Genomic DNA, 12,908 nt, shown 5'->3' on the forward strand with positions numbered 1-12,908 from the left:
TTCAAATCCCAGAACCCAGGTAAAAGCTGAGTACATGGAGTAGGCCTGTGTGATTCCAATGCTCTGGTGGCAGAGGCAGGGGATCCCTGCAACAAGCTGCCTATCTAGACTAGCCAGAATTGACCACCAACTCCAGGTTCAGCAAGAGACCCCTCAATAAATAAAATGGACATCAATCCAGGTCAACTTTGGGCCTCCAAACACATGTACAAACACATGCATACACTCATGCACATACTCACACACTTATACACACACACATACACTCTCATATACACACACTCATACACACCAACACACACATACATACACACACACTCACACACATACTCAAGCACACACACCACTCCATGACACATGACAAAATAAATATAAACGAGTAAGTACAGACAGACAGACACACAGACACATAGACAGTCATAATAAAATGTCACCCTTGCCTGGCTCACTTTATATTTAATTTATTTGAGACAAGTAACTCATGTAGCTGAGGCTGCCTCCTCTGTCCTTCTGCCTTGACTTCCTAAGTGCTGGGATCATAGGCAAACTGATCTCTCTCTCTCTCTCTCTCTCTCTCTCTCTCTCTCTCTCCCTCTCTCGCTCTCTCTCTCTCTCTGGGGAAGGCCCGGGATGGCCTCAACCTTGAAGTCTCCCTGCCTCAGCTGTCCCCCTGGACCCTGCCTGGTAAGCGCGTGTGTTTTGCCGTGTCCCTCCCTTCTAGTTTCTGTGGTCCTTCAGCCCATGCCGTACACCCTGTTAGATCTACGATCACACAATGCCATCTGCAAGCCACAGCTCAGCTCAGAAGTCTCCAGGACTCTTCTACCAGCTGCAAAGTCCATAGCTTGAAGGTCGAATAGCAACTCTGCAGAAATTACCTTCAACTGAAGTTTTTTCCTTGCCCTGGTCTGCCAGAGGAGCCCTCCATGCCACTCTTACATTGATTCCGTAGGGCTCCTGGCCTGGACTGCCCTCCTGTGTCCCTAATAAAGTCATACTCATCTCCAAGGAGTAGAGCAAGTATAGCGTCTCCAGGAAGCCTTGCCTGCCTCCCTCCCTCAGCCCTTGGTCTCTCAGTCTGGACCCTCCCTTCCAGGGTGTCCCCACTGCTGGCCCCATCACATTTCTGTTACTATGCATGACACATTCCACAGACTGCCTGGTTTTATAGTTATTTCCCTGCTAGAAGCTCTCTGCTGATAGGGACTGGGTCTTACTCATCTACTTCTTCCTCGAGGTACTCAACCCAGTGCCTCATCAGAAATACCTGGGGGATGAATGCAGCAGTTAATAGGCTCTGCCAGAGGCACAGATATCTTGACCCCAGATGACAGATGACCTCTAGTGCCCTCCCTATGGCCAAGGACACATGGCTATTCCACGCCTACCATCCTGTGTCTTGCAGAAACCCCCTGCCACTTGAGCAAAGTGACAGTTCACAGTATTACTTAATAATTCGTGCATGAGGAAAAAATATCATATGTTCCAAGATACCTGCAACTGGACACGAATTATATGTCAGAGATCATTCTTAGTAAAGCTCCCAAGTGTGTGTGTGTGTGTGTGTGTGTGTGTGTGTGTTTACTGGGAATTGAACCTAGGAGCTTATACATGCTAGGTGCTCTACAACTCAACTGGATTCTTGCCTCTTTTTAATTAAAAAAAAAAGGATTGTTTTTTAGTAATTCCATTCGTTTTTTGATAATTTCACACAGGTATACTGAGCACTCTCACCCTTTGCTCCCCCTACTCCCTGCTGCCCCTGACTCTCCTACAAGACTCTTTCTCAGGCTCCCATCCATCCATCCTGTGTTGTTATGCAGCAAGTTGAACCAGGGTTGTCTGTGTAACCATGGACTTTGGAGTAGCCTGTTCTACCCTGGTGGACTCAGAGACAGACACACAACTAAAGACAATGACTACTCCTCTCCCAGGATCTACTGATAGATAATCAATGCTTCATTCCCGGGCTGACTATTGATAGGGCCAGTCTTGTGCACACCCAGTGACCACAGTGCAGATTCATGCTTGCAATGGCTGTGTCAAGCCTAGGGGATGGCTCTCCATAGCTGTTCTTCCTGTCTTCTGACTCTTACTTGCTTCCCACTCCCTTCCTTCTTCATTGTTTCTTGAGCTTTAGAGGGACGAATAAAAAAATACACTGCTTAGGCCTGAGCCGTGGCTCTTGATTATTCTTTGCATCTTGGACAGCCATGGGTCTGCATGCACCACACTACTCAGAGGTCTATGTCCCAATATTTAAAACATTATTTTAAAGTAAATGATTATCTATTTTTCCATCACTGAGGATTGAACTCGGAGCCTCACTGATGTCAGGCACACGCTCTATGCCTAGCCTCCTTAAATCTACCTGATAAATTATTCAACCTGGACTTGAGCTCACTATCCAGGCCAGCTGGGGCAGGCCTTGAACTTGTGACTCGCCTGCCTCAGCACCCTAAGTAGCTCACAGTTGTGTTGCTTTTGAACGTAATGCTAAAAAAACACAAATTATGGCTGGAATATATATGCCTCGGTAGCAGACTGCTCAATGGAATCAGCACTCTGAGCTCAGTCCCCAGGACTGGGGAAAGCCGACCCCAGCGTACAAAACACACAAAGCTCATATGGGAGTGGGCTGCGGAAGCTGAGTGCTAACAAGGTGGGACAGCGGCTCAGTCACCACTCGGTTCTGATGTTGGCTCTGCCCCACCCTGCCAACAGGTCACCCCTTCCAGGTCCTCACTCATAACCTCAAAACATCCTGACTGTAAAGTCATTCTCCTTGACGCTCTCCTCCCGGTCGCCCACAGTTTTCCTGTCCCCGGACTGTCTTTGGTACCAACACTCCATGTGTTTCTTATAAGGGTGGCACTCATGTCACAGCTTTGGTTAGCGTCACGCCTCTTTCAAAGACACTCAGAACCCTTGACGGCAGGGGGCTGTCACCAAGTTCTTAACTGACCTCATGATTCCATAGTGTAATGAACGATTATGCTCTCCGTGAGGAAACTAAGCAACCGGAGTGGTCAAGTAGCCTGCTCCAGGGTGCTACAAGGTCAAGAGCAGCAGGAGGAAGATGGAAGTGGGGTGTCAGCCTCTGACCGCCAGGCTCTTATCTCTCCCAGGAGGTGCACGGCAGGACACAGGAAGCCAGCCCTGGAGCAGGACACACTGCCTGCTAAAAACAGCATCACCCGTTGACTTCTAAGCCGCACTGCGTCCCTCTCCTGGCTCGCCTGGATAGAGCAGAGCTGTCCGTGGGCACCAGGATGGCCATTCCATACTCTGCTCCAGTGCTGGTCCAGAGAGCCTCTCCCTGACTTGTCTGCCTTCCGCGTCGCAGCACAGGACACCCCCCTCCCATGGCCTCCCGTCAGAGTGGAGATACAACTCTGTGGTAGCACATGTGCTTGGCTCGAGCAGGGCCCTAAATCCCAACCCAACACTGGGGGGTTTTCCCCAGCGTAGAAGGCCCCATCGCCTTTCTGTTCTGATCCTCGCCTGCTCTCCTTCCCTACCCTCCTTGAGATCCCAGGGTCTGTGTCCTGCCCTATGTACCTCGCACTTGCTCTTCCCCACAGGTTCTGATGACTCCTGAAGTCCTGACTCCAAAATCACCTCTACCACCTCTTTTGACATTTCATCTCCTGCCTCTTCCACCCCAACACCTTGGAGTTCCTGTCCTTATCTAGTCTCCACCCTTGACCTTGACACTGCCGGGTGTATTTCACTTGCTTATCTTGCTCGTCACTACCAACACAAGCCCAGCTAACCCGGAGAAATAGCAACACACACATCTTTGGGGTGGGGTAGGGGGAGAGAGCTGTATGCGGTGATGACTAATGCGCTCGTAAACTGCTGGACGCTTTTTATACTACTGTGAGGAGCTGTTGCAAAGTCACTTGTGGTTTGAATGACTTTAAGATTCAGAGTACTATTAATTTCCGGTGAATAATTCCAAGAAACACGGTGCTTGGGGAAGAATTAAGATGTTTTCAAGAGAGTACAAAGAGCTGCCTGGTGTGACTCTAGAGGAAAGACCGCAGCGCTGAAGTCATTTTCCTGTTTGGTGAGCCACCGTAGGCAGTGCCGGGGAGATTTTCAGATTTACTGTACTCTCATTCATTCGAAATCAGATTCCACACGGAATATTTCTTTAAAGCATCTTGGAACAAACTCTTCTCCGTTCCAGATCTTGTTTTTCTTTTCTTTCCACCACCCCCCCATAAACGCATTCACTGGACTAACAAAAACTTTATTACAGGTTCGTCAGTGTGATCGAAATGAAGCCTGGGACTGGGTGCAGTGGTACACACCTTTGCTGCCAGCGCTTGGAGGGCAGAAGCTGGCAGACCATTATGAGTTCGAGGCCAGCCTGGCGCACATAGTGAGCAGGGCTACATAGTGAATCAGAAAGAGAAAGAGAGGGAAAGAGAGAGAGAGAGTGACAGAGACAGAGAGACAGAGGTAGAGGGAGGGAAGGCTGCGGGTATGTGAGTAGCTCAGTGGAAGATGCTTGCCTAGCCTATGTGAGGTCCTGGGTTCTGTGCCAGCACAAAGCCCCCATCCTGTATTTTCCATTGCATGCCAGGAACACACACCTTAGTCTCTGGGCACATGGAGGAGGTGAAGGCAGCTGTGGATTGACAAGGATGTTGGGGGCATGCGCCACCCTCTACCCGTGAAATCAGAAAGGAAATGAGCAGGCAGCTGCAGGCTGTCTGCCTACCTCGACTCCCACCCACCCGCCCACCCGCGCCTCAGCAGCTGCCTCCAGAGGTGAGAGCTGTCGGCCAGCTGATGGGAAACAGCTGGCTCCTTCCTGCCCTTTATGCTCTCCCAAACCCTAAGCCTGCACACAGCTGCAAAAAGCCACCTCACGGACCTCCCTACAGAGCTGTGGGTCTCAACCATTACTGTGTCCACAGGGTGGGGAAGATGACGGAGATGGGTTAAACAAAGGATCCCAGCTCCCAGTGCCTCTGTTTGGTTTTCGTTTATTATTATTTTTTGAGATAGTGTCTCCAGTAGCCCACCCTGGCTTCAGACTTGCTATATAACTGAAGATGGCCTTGGATTCCTAGCCTTCCTTCCAGGAGCTTCTGGAACTGCAGGCATGTGCCACCAAGCTCCACTCTATGGGTTTATGCTGGGAATTGAACTTAGGACTTCATGTATGCCAGGTGAGCTCTCTGCCAGTTAAGCTCCGTACATCCTCGGGCCTTATTTTTAGCTAGGGTTTCACGTAGTTAAGACCGGCATGGGACTCTTGATCCTCCTGCTTCTGCCTCCCATTGTTAGGGTAACAGGTGTGTGTCACGGGTCCTCTTGATGGATCTTGAATGCCTAAGAGGGTCTCTGTCCCTTACCAAGCCCGTTTTCACAAGAACTCACCACAGTGATGGCCATGTCACATGTGTTCAAGAAGTGACCAGGAGGGAAAGATTGGTTAGGTGACTGCTTGAGAGTACAATTAACTGTCTATCCAGTCTAATGACACTCAAGTATAACCTGTAAGTAAATGGAATACGTGGGAAGAAGGATTATTTTAAATGATTTATAGCACCTATAGTCTAGTCACAGTTACCAGAGGGATCTGAGGCATGAGGTGAAAAACCAGGACCACTGTACACAAGTAATCTTCTTCATTATTCACAGCTGTGTTTTGGAGACTGATTAATAGAATGTATGCATACAATATATCATTCATATATATATATATATTCATACAACTTATCTGATACATGTATACTATATATACATTATATATATACATATAAGTATTATTTGTACTTATATGTACAATGTATTTGATATATAGATATCCTATATGTATATGTATATGATATGTATATGTATATGATATGTATATGTATATTATATATATTTGTATTTGTATATGTATATGTAACGTATATGTATATGTATGTGTATGTGTATGTGTATGTGTATGTGTATGTGTATGTGTATGTGTATGTGTATGTGTATGTGTATGTGTATGTATATGATCTATTGTATATGTGTATGTGTATGTGTATGTGTATGTGTATGTGTATGTGTATGTGTATGTGTATGTGTATATGTATACATACAATGTATTTGATATATAATATATATGTATACATACAATGAATATGTGTATGTATATGTGTATAGTTGAATCAACCCACCACCAAGAGGAATGTGCTGCTCTAATCTTTGGTGTGAATATACTACAAAAACAACGCCGTATAAGCAAAGCTCTACACAAAAGGCCACACTTATATGTAGCGGTGAGCTTGGGCTACACAGCTTTGTGCTCCCTGCAGATCACATGCTCACATCTGCCCAAGAGCTATCTTGGATCTGTGAATGAAAGATGCGCACACATTAACTTATTTTTAAAATGCCTTGGCTACCTCAAAGGATGGGCACTCCTCAACCTTCCCCTGCTACCCCAGGCCCAATTGGGGAAGTGGCCAACGTCACCTGAATTCTTACATGGCTGGTTGGCTTTATCTCCTGCCCCTCCCGTGTCCCATCCTTCTTCCCCGAGTCAGGGCAGTCCTGCGTCTCCTGCCCCCTGCCCCCTAGCCCTCAAAACTCTAAGGATCCCTTTGCCCAGACATTGGCTGCTAGTGAAAGACCCACAACGTGAGGACTCCCCCACGTTCTGACTCAGGAGAGGCGACACCCCAAAATCACCAACGAGAAACGGTCTTGCTGCAAATTGCAAGAGGATTTTTATTCAAGAGCGCTCTCGGGCCCACGGTCATACACCACTCAGGGGTAGAGGACCGTGGAGCCCCGAGTAGCTGAGTAAGGGGGTATTTAAAGGAAGGAACCACAACTCAAGGAGGTGGGAAGGGCGTTGTTGGAAAATACCAAAAATACCAGTTAAGAGTCACAAGGAAGTACAAAGTCACAAGTGTCAGGTTATCTTTCAAGACAGTTTCTAAGAGCCCCTAACAATCTAAGAGCCCCTAGCAATAGCACCTTTGCATAGTGGGTTCCAGCAATGGTCAGGGTGGGTCAGGGTGACTTTCTTTGAATGAACACTCTTTGAACCCAGGAAGCGGGTGGGTAGAGGAAGGAATGTCGCTATCTGTTTTATGATTAGCATACCTTGGAGCACTGAGTTTACTACTCTTTCATTAGCATCTTTATTGATTGATCAGAAACCAATTGGGAACAAGGACCTTGGGCATTTGGACATGCAGACTCCTAATTGAATCAATCCCCAACACTTAGATGACATTCTTGGAAAGGCAAGACTTGTCCACGGTAGGGGGAAATTAGAGTGCTTGTCTGAAGAGCTGAGCTGCAGGGAGTTCCAGGAAGCCATGAAGGCCATGGACATGAAGGGGTTGAGCTCCGACAGAACACATTTGATGGTGCACTGGAGAGTCACATGTCTGGAGCTGAGAGTAGACCTCAGTGGAAGTGCGCCTGCCTCACGTGCATGGCCTGGCCCTGGTCTCCAGCACTATACTTTTTTTTTTAAGAGCCATGTATTTTATTGCATCTGAATTCTTCTTCAAACTAGAAAGAAACAGTTAGACACAGATGCTGAGTCCCGAGCTTTGACGGGTGTTTCTGTAACTTCTCTTTACTATGAAATGCCTCCACAATGAGGATAGACCCATGAGGGCACACACAGCACCATGATAGTGTCCATGGATCTGCTAATGTATAGGAATTAAATGTAAAAAAGACAAACCAGGGCTGGGGACGTGGCTCACTGGGAAAGCACTTCATTGGGACCCTGAGCTGTGTCTTTAACACTGGCAGTGCGGGGCAGACGCAGATGAGACTGGGTACCACAAGGAATACACAGATGGATGGAAAGAAGACAGGAGAGCGAGAGAAGCCCAACCTCTTCAATGGTTCACACCTCCCTGACTCCTCAGGCTAGGACCAAGCTTCCTCTTCATGGGCCTTTTGGGGGACATTTCAGACTCAGACTCCAGTGAGGGGTGTGGCCATTCTCCGTGTACACCTTTGGCACAGCCCTCGCTTCAGAATCAGGATGTCATGTCACACACTGCTTTCGTCACCAAAAGGCAATGGTTTAAAGTCAACCTAAGCAGAGAAGAACCTCAGCATACAGCGCTGACTAAAACTAGTGAAGCTGGTAATACAATAAATGAGTGGCTTGCCAGGCAGTGGTGGCACATGCCTTTAATCCCAGCACTTGGGAGGCAGAGGCAGAGAAACCCTGTCTCAAAAATAAATACAAATAAATAAATAAATAAATAAATAAATAAATAAATAAATAAGTGGCCCAGCTCCCCCAAAGAGGGTGCAGAGGAAAAGAACCTGGGTGATTTTCCTTATATTATGTGCTTGTATATGTATACACACGTGTTCACAACACGTATGTATGTGGTGTATGAGCATGTGTGTGTTCAGGCACATTCGGATACCACAGGGTGACTTCAGGTGTCCTGCCCTGTGGCTCTACACGTTGTTCCCTTGAGACACTCTCACTGAAACGAGCTAGCCTGGCCTCCCCAGCGATCCTCCCCCACAGCGCTGGAGTTGATGGCGCTCCTGTGATGTTGCTCCTTGCCTGGCTTTTTATCTGGGTTCCTGGGATTTGAACTCAGCTCCTCGTGCTTTCAAAGCCGGTGCCCTTACCCACTGGGTCATCTCTTCAGCCCAAACATATTTAAATCTGAAGCACAGTCTGAGCTCCAGTATGTGATCCTGAAGACAAAAGCACTGGCTCACAGCGGTGAGGGGATGGTGCCTATGGGGACACTCATGCTTTGCAAGTATTAGAACATGAGTCCTGAGCACGCTCATAGAAACTAGGTATACATTTGTAGATGTAGCAGTGCAGAAAAGCATATATGGAGAATGACTGCTCTCCTGAGGTATATATATGATGGTATATACAAGATAAATACATATATACATATACACATACACATTACATATACACCTACACATACATATATACATTTACACATATACACACACACACACATACATATACATATTTCCCCTGAGCTCTGATACATGTGTATATGCTCTGTATATGTGTATACATACATACATATATACAGAATGTATATATACAGAAAATATATATATATATATCTTACATTCACACATATATACAGGATGAGTATATACAGAATATACATATATATATACATACATACATACATATGCATACACACATGTGTATATATATACATATATGTGTATGTGTGTGTGTATATATATATATACACTCAGGCCCCTGGAGCCTAAGTCTAAAAGGTTGCTCAAAGGCTCATGTATTGAGGGCTTGTATTTAGCCTGTGGTGCTACTGGGAGGTAGTGAACTCTTTAAGAGGTGGGGCGGTGGAGGGAAGTTGTCTCATTAGGAGAGTGATGGTTCATCAACCTGACTGTGTTTGGAACCACCTAGGAGACACACCCCTGGGTGTGTCTGTGAGGGTGTGTCTTAGAGGTTTAACTGAGGATGGTAAAGCTATGAAAACCAGAGACACGAAGGTCCCTTGGGCTTGCTGGCCAGCTAGTCTAACTGATGAGCTCCTGGGTTCAACGAGAGACCCTGTCTTCAAAAATAAGGTGGAGTGCAATGGAGAAACCCAAGGAGGCATCAGAACTGCATATAATGTGGGATCCTGGAACGAGATACACAGGGAAGAATAGAGGCATCGACGGGAAACTTGGATAAGGGTTTTAGAAAGTCATACTCTTCTGCAAATTTTCTGTAATTCTAAAAATTATTACGTAATAAAAAATAGAAGTCGAAATGGATTGCTGGGTGGGCAGATGGATGATGTAATTAATAACTGGATCATCAACTGGAAAAAAAATCAGCTGAGTCGAGTGTGCCGTGAACATCTGCAGTCTGCAGTCCCAGCGCTTAGAAAGCTGAGGCAGGAGAATTGGGAATTTAAGGCCAACTTAAGTCACATTGTAAATCCAAGGCCGGCTTGGGTTACATGAGATCCTGTCTTAAAGACAAAAACATGTAAACAAACAAAGCCAACTGTAGAACTCAAATAAGGGAGGGCTCACCGTGCGGCTCCAACAGGCTCCCGCACAGTCAAGAGTTTCAAAAATGAAAAACTGACAAGAGCCAATCAACAAACCAAAGTTAACCTTGAATCTGGCCTCGGAGTACAGATTCCCACCTGTGGTCAGGAAGCCTGTGAGATCAGCAGATAGGAGTGTAATAAAACTGTGTTTGGTGACCCGTGGGACACCACAGGAGAAGAAGGTCATCTACCGTGAACGAGAACCCCTGGATATCAACAACAAAGTAGCCAAGTGAACAGCAGAGAGGACTGCGGTGACCAGGGGAGGGGACCTGTCTGCGTTTTAGTCTGGGAACACTCAGGGGAGACCACTGTGCGAGGTGCCTTGTAGTAGACGGTGGCCCTAATGAAACTCCACGCCATGGCAGCCCAGGCTGTGCCTGTGAGTGTGGGGTCCCTCTTATCAGATGCTGATAGCAAAAGGGATGGGGCAGTGGGGCCAGCTAAGTCGGGGTTGGTGTGAGTTGGTACAGTCGCCTGATTAAATATTACTTAATTACTAAATAAACTGATCTCATGAATCAGTCCCCCAGTAAAATGATGTAACAAGCAATAAATCTGCAGTGGTGACCTTTGGTGTTCCGGATGAATGTACACACTGTAACCCACATATTTATCATGGAGGGAGGGAAACTGTGCAGTCGTAATGGAATACACACATGTCCCTTGGAGACTGGGAACTAGAGGAAGGGGGTGAAGGGAAAAACATGCTCTAAAGATTCACAGATGAGAAATGTCCTATGAGATAATTCAGAAAGCTTATGGTTCCCCGTGTGGGACAGGAAACGCCTAAGGTCCAACTCAACCCTCAGAAGATATACATTCAGGGAAAGTTCCAAACCTAGTCCTCCAGGGAGCACGGAGAGAAACCAGCCCAGAAGGCTGAGGCTACATCCGCTGCAAGACTTATCTGGTTCTCCAAGTGAGTGATCAAAAACGTTGGATGCAGAAATACCATTTCAGAGATGGAGAAGGTAAAAATGACCACACAAGGATGGAGCCTTTCCAGGCGACTTGTGGAGTGTCAGATTTGTCCATCTCTGATAGACCACTTGAGTCGAGATCGAATTCTGGTCTGAAACCATGAAGCTAGGGAACACGGGTAAGAATTTATCCTAGCCCTTTCAGCAACATGGCAGAATTTTGAGTACTGCAGAGGGGACAGTTACTTAGTGTTTCTAATGGACCCTAAGAGGGTCATCTTCTAAAACTTAACCTCCCCTCAGTCCTGTGTCTGTGCGTATTTGTGCTCAAGCACATGTGTGCATACATGTGTGTGTGCTGCTTGCATGTGTGTGTGTGTGTGTGTGTGTGCATTTGTGTGCATTTGTGTGAGTGTGTGGAGAACACAGGCGGATATCAAGTGCCTTCCTCCACTTCCTCGGTTACTCTTCAACTTAGTTTTTGTTACAGTATCTATCGATGAAGCTAGAGCTGACTAATTCAGTTGAATTGGCTGGCAAGCTCTAGGAATCCTCCAGTCTTTGCCTCCCCAGGCCTGGGATTAAATGGTTGCACTGCATGCCTGGATTTTTTTTTTTTTTTCCCTACATGGATTCTAGCAGCTGGATCTCAGGTCTCTATACTTATACAACAAACACTTTACCAACAGACATCTCCCCAAGCCATAACCATTTTTTAAAGTTATGCTAGCCATTGAACACCTTTGTGCACCAGGCCTGTGCTCTTCAAGTAGACAGAGTAAATCCTCCGATGCTAGCTTCTTCTGAGACCATGCACTACTCCCAACAGGACATAGCTCAGAACAGCTGCTGACCGGCCATCCTCAGAGATGCGGCGAACACTACTCGGTACAATCTGTGAGCCTCCTCCACTGCTTTTTCCTCTGTATACACTGAAGTCTTGCCAAGGGTTGAACTAAAAATTATTCCAGCTGCACATACATCTCAAGATGTCCGAACAGAGCCCCCGCTCCAGCCAGTAAGACACTCCCCATCTCAGCTCCATAAGCAACGCGCCACACCCCTGCCTGTAAAGTTCAAAGACCATATGCCCAAGTGGGACTGTGGCAGCTTGAGAAAGAATAGAAAACATGGCAAATTCATCCTGCAGCGAGTCTCAGATGTGTTAAAACAAACAAATCGTCTGAGTGTAAACAGATACTTGTAATTGTGCTTCGACAGGGAGTAGGAGCTGAGCCTTCCGTTGCTGTGAGCTTTCTTTCAACTCTTTTTCTGAGCTAGATCAGTAAAGAAGCACACTTGCTTTGGGTAGATCTGATAGCTTTCTTATGAATGTGACGAGTCTAGCTTCGTGGTTAAAGGCGGCCGGGATCCCTGGGACTGGGCTTATCTATCTCATTCTAGTGTAAAATGAGGATTACCTGGGCATCTGAGAGGCAGATTTATAGGAGGGCATTTTTAAGGGAACTCTGAGGCTTCATGTCTCTGAGCAAAATAAATAAATAAATAAAAGTCTCCTTCCCACCCACGGCCACTGCTGTTCCCTAGAGCAAAGCTAACTGCTTCAGGAGTTGAGGGTGAGTTGCTCACGGATGCTTGCCAAGTCTTCTTGGACATTTGAAATATAACTCCCCGATTCCATTTGTTTTTTTTTAAATGTATTTATAATCTATTTATTTTGTGTACGAGCCCCCACTGCATACCACTGGAGGTTAGAAGAGGGTGTGGGATCCCCTGGGACTGGAGTTAAGTATGGTTATGAGCCACCATGTGGGTGCTGGGAACTGAACTCAGGTTCTCTGCAAGAGCCACACATGCTGATGAGTTGTGTCCCCAGTTGCGCCTCACCCCCACACTTCTAAGTTCCTGACTATGGACTTGAGATGGGGACTTTGCAGGATGCTGTACGGAGGGGCAATGCTTGCATGTATGCAAATCATTC

The 12,908-nt window shown here is 46.6% G+C and overlaps 1 long non-coding RNA gene across 1 annotated transcript; it reads left to right on the plus strand.

The window, feature by feature from the left end:
- The first annotated feature begins 3,040 nt into the window (after positions 1-3,040).
- Gm42356 (predicted gene, 42356) lies at positions 3,041-4,982 on the plus strand. Its single transcript, NR_168525.1, has 3 exons — positions 3,041-4,072; positions 4,268-4,390; positions 4,595-4,982. It is a non-coding gene; the product is annotated as a predicted gene, 42356 (long non-coding RNA).
- Positions 4,983-12,908: the final 7,926 nt, after the last annotated feature.

This window comes from Mus musculus, chromosome 4 (genome assembly GCF_000001635.26).
Source record: "Mus musculus strain C57BL/6J chromosome 4, GRCm38.p6 C57BL/6J".
Taxonomy (NCBI): domain Eukaryota; kingdom Metazoa; phylum Chordata; class Mammalia; order Rodentia; family Muridae; genus Mus; species Mus musculus.